Raw genomic sequence first — 4,716 nt, forward strand, 5'->3', positions numbered from 1 at the left:
GCCCCGGCCCCGCCGAGACCCGGCCGACAAGCCGCCGCCGGAGCGGGGCTGAAGACGGGGCGCCGGGGGTGCATGGGGGGCCCCGTGCTCCTCGGTGCCCCGGAGCCGGGAGGGCGGCAGCACCGCCAGCCACCCCTCCGTGTCCGCCGCCTCCTTCCCCGCTGCGCTTGTTGTGCGCCCGGGCTGGGCTCCCCCAGCTTCTTCATTTCTGCCCCCCACCCCGCTTTGTGCTGCGCGCTGGGCTCCGCGTTTCCCCACGGCAGCGCGGGAGAAGTGGGGGTCACCGCAGGCAGTGACCGGCTCTGATAGAAAGGCTGAGCCGGGGTCACCCTCACCCTCTCCTGCCCTGCTGAGCCCCCTGCCCCTCCTCGGGTCTGGCTCTGCTCCCTCCACGGCACACTTGCACCCACCCCTGCGCACAGCCCCACGCAGGACTCGGCTCCCGTGGCAGCGCTGGGGGAAGCAGGGTGTCCTCCTGCCCCATCCTGCCCACAGCAGCGGGGCTCTGCCTTCATTGCTCAGCGGGACCAGAGCTGTGATGAGGTTATGGGTTCACCCTGCGGCACCGACCACAGAGCCACTCGCTGCTTGGATCTGGCTGCTCCCCATGCACAGCCCCTTCTGCCAGCAAGTCATGATCACGCCTAGCTCCCTGCCTCAGTTTCCCCAGCTGGTGACAGAGGGTTAGCTCTGCTAGAAAGACTGAGCCCGACCCCTCACCCACAAGTCAAGCAACCCTCTGCGACCCTGCCCAGTGGCACAGCGGTGGGGGAAACACCAGCTCCCTGCCTCCAGAACAAGCCCAGCACCAGGCACCCCCTCTACCTCCCCCCGGAGATGTGGCTCTGCTGGGGAGGTGTGTGCCTGGCTGGGAAGCCGGGGTCCCCGGAGGACAAGTGGTGAGACAGCCGCCCATGAGCTCGACAAGAGGCCTCGCCTCTCCCTGGGGACTGCGCCGCAGGTCAGCGTGACCTTCACTGTGCTGCCGATGCCAACGGCAAAGCTTTCCCCAGTCGTCCGGCAAGCGCACACACATCTTCAATCTTCCCATCGATCTGTGCATGGCACACATGTTCCTGCCTCTGTGTGGGTCAATACAGCATGATAGGCTGCCTCCGGCAGGGAGCACGCACAGTCCCAGCCACCCGCTTGTCCCTGCCCAGGGGATGCAGCATGCGTGTGCCAGCCCCGCATCCCCAGCTCGGAGAGACACGGCGGGGACTGGGCTGGGCAGGTGGTCCGAGCGCCACCGTCACCATGGGTGGCCCCAGCCACACGGCCACAAGCCCCGAGCTGCTTCTGCGGGGCTACTTGGCCCTGGAAAGACTGTGGGCAGCAAGGGCCTGACCCTGTGGCGAGGAGGTTCTGCGGTGCAAGACAATGGCCGGCATTCGGTCTTTGGTCTGCAGAGCCTGGTACTGAGTCCCTGCCTGCATCTCTCAGTGTCATGGTGGCGAGGAGCACGAAGGCACGGAGGATCTGCCAGGCAGGTCCACCCCGTAAGCGCTGATCCTGAGGTACAGGGCAAACTGAGCTGTGTGAGTGCGAGACCGGCAGGAGCCCCATGTCCTCTGTGTGCTGGACAGTCATGGCACGGGAGCAGGACTACCTCTCAGCTCCCTGCATGGCCCTGGCCCCCACACCACGGGGACCATAGACCTCTGCTCTCTCTGGGCATCTCCTGCTCCATTAGCAGCAACTGCCACCTGGGCTGGGGACACCTCTTGGCACCCTCCCCACAGCATGGTCCCCTCCTGTGCGGCCGAAGAGGTGGATGTGTCCTCTCCTCCCTTCTCTCCTGCCTCTCCCCTGCTGTGCCCTGGTCCTGCCTGGCCACCCAGCAAGGGCAGATGGGTGCTGGGGGCTCATCCCCTTGCAGGATCACCCAAGGCACGGAGCTGAAGTGCAGCCAGGCTGGGTTGGGATCAAGCTCTGCCCAAGTGAGTGGCACCCAAGGCACAAGCCCCAACCCCAGCTGCAGGCCTCCTGCAAGCCACAGAGCAGGGAGGGCTGTGGCTTCATGGCCACCAGCACCCGGGGAGAAGGCACACCAGGAGACACGCTGGGCCGGAGGGGCAGGGAGCAGGGAAGCAGCATGGCTGGGAGGGGAGGCAGCAGGGCTCAGGGACTGCTTTCTCCTGGGACCAGACAAGGCAGAGAGCATAGCACCAGCTGGGAAGGGCCAGTGCTGCCACTTGGCAGCATGTCTGCAGCTCACTGTTCTGCACCGGAGCCTCCCACCTGTGGCTGAGCACGGCACGCCTGCGCACAGGGGGCACGAGGCCACGAGGAGGGACTGCAGCATGCAGCGGGGCTTGCCTGCCCCTCCGCCGGGCCACGAGCAGCTGCAGAGCCCGTCTGCCCGCTGATGCTCCCACAGCCAGCCCTTGGGTTTGATGCTAACGGCCGGGAGAAGCCTGATGCCCCAGGCTCCAGAGTGCTGACTTCACTAGCCACCGTGCAGGACAGGAGACCCAGCTGAGGGCTCGGCAGCAGATCGGGAAATGGGGGTCCCCCCTGCTCACCCTTGCGCCCCGAGCCTGGGGGGATGCTGAGCGGCGGGGGCTTGGCGCAGGGCCCACGTGCTACGCTCAGATGATGGGGGGAGGCTGCAAGCGCCGGGGAAGACAGGACTGGAATTCGAAATGATGTTGACAAATCGGAGAAATGGCCTGAAAACAATCAGATCCAATTCAAAAGGACAAGTGCCAAGAGCTGGGCTGGGGCAGGAAGCAAATCTGCCCAGCAAGCAGAGGGCAAGCGGCTGGAGGGCAGGGCTGCCGAGCAGGCAGGAGGGCAGGGCAGAGCCCTGGCTCAGCAGCAGGCAGCAGCGTCGGCTTGTCTGAGTTTAACACTGAAACCCAGGACAGTCCCAGGCAGATAAACAAGGCATGCAGAGGGTCGGACCCCCCCAGGCAGGACACGCTGTGCAGGTGAGGTTATCTGTGCTTGCAGAAGCTGCACTTCCAGATGCCCAGCAGCCAGGAGCTAGGAAAAAACAGGAGGAGCCTCCTTCATCTGGGATATGGGATCTGCCAGTGTAATATGGGATGTCTGGCTGCCCCGCAACTGCACTGAGCTTGGTGGAAAGGAGGCCGTTGCTCAGGGCTGTGTAAGAAGGAGCATCATTCACCAGGCATCTGAACTACTTGCTGGCAGCGAGGCCTCGGCGGGAGCCCTGTGCCTGGTCTGGGACCAAACGTCAAGAAAAATCTGGACTAATTGGAAAGAGTAGAGAGGATGGCAATAACAGGGAGCAGTGCTGGGGACTGGCTGGAGGCACTGGGAGTTTGGGTGAGAGCAGAGGAGGCTAAAAGGCTGCATCCATAGACAAAATAACTGCTGTGAGCCCAGAAGGAGGGGGCTTTCTAGAGCATCAGGGCCCTGACACACCATAGAAGACAGCAGGGGTTAGGTGGAGCCTCCACGGAGGAGAAGCTGGCCCACAGGCTGGAGGGGTGCTTGGTGGGACTGATTCTGCCATGGTGCCCTCCAGCAACCTTGTGATGATTCATCCCTCTGAGACACAGACACTGCCTGTTTTTATTCTCAGGCCGATCCAGATGAGGGTTTGGTTACCATTTCCCTGTCTTGCCATGGAGCCAATGGATCGATTCTTCGCTGTACCAGCACCCGACCTCCCACCACGCTCCGGCACCGGAGCTGTGCCGCTGCAGTGAGCTCACCCTCCTGGCCACCCTGCGGGGCTGCAGCTCCTCAGCACAGGCACAAGGGATCAGCCCGGGGGCACCAAAAGGTGCTGTGGCCAGGGCAGCCCGGGCGGGTGGGGGACACAGATGACGGGACAGTTGCAGCCCAGGGCAAGTAGCGGGCACCTGCCCGAGGGGAGACCCCCAGCATGCAGTCCCCACCTGATGCCCTGCTAGTCCAGGACCCAGATCCTGCTTGCTGGGCACTTCTGCCACCAGCCCAAGCCCATAAGCTGGCTGCCGTGTGTTCCTCGCCAGCTCCACATGCTCCAGAGCCAGCACTGGCCGCAGCCCTGTGCCCGGAGGGAAGTGGATCTGGGGCGATCATTAATTTTGATCTAATTGAAGGAAACGTGACTGCGGAGCCCAGCTGGCCGCAGAGCTCGACTCTGCCTCGCGCCAGTTGGATCCTCCGAGACCTTTGCAAACACGTCGGCTTAACAAGCACAGCCTCCTCCCCCGGCCTCCCCGGCACGCTGCCGGCGCCTGCCTGGCAGGTTAGGCTCCACGGCGAATGCCTCGGCTGTGGGGAGATGTGGGATGACAAGATGTCCACTCCAATTACAGGAGAGCAGGGTTGGCAACGGTGTGATGAGCATGCCGGGCATTACCCCCCGCCGTGAAGCCAGCCGTGGGGCAGCCTCGGAGGCAGTAATGTCGCTTGCGCCCCGCTCACCGAAACCTCCACACCATCCTCCTGCGCCTGCGGGGAGCAGCGGGGCTGGGAACGGCGGGCAGGGAGCTGTATGCGCCAGGGCAGGGAGCGGAGCCATCACTATGAACACCGATACCAGCCACGTGGTGCTGGGATGGAGAGGATGGCAGCTCCGGCACTGCCGACCAGCCTCGCTGGTGGCCCTGGTCCCTTGGGCAGGCAGTGGCCGGGTCCCCCACGTGCGGGGAGCCACTCTCCAGTTTAGCCCCCGGCAGCAGATGACACGTCTGCCAGGGCCGGCAGATGCATTGGTGATGCAGCACCCCATTAACGCACTGACCCCATTTACGT

This window comes from Haliaeetus leucocephalus, unplaced genomic scaffold (assembly GCF_000737465.1).
Source record: "Haliaeetus leucocephalus isolate CR32 unplaced genomic scaffold, Haliaeetus_leucocephalus-4.0 Scaffold1, whole genome shotgun sequence".
In the NCBI taxonomy this organism is placed as follows: Eukaryota; Metazoa; Chordata; class Aves; order Accipitriformes; family Accipitridae; genus Haliaeetus; species Haliaeetus leucocephalus.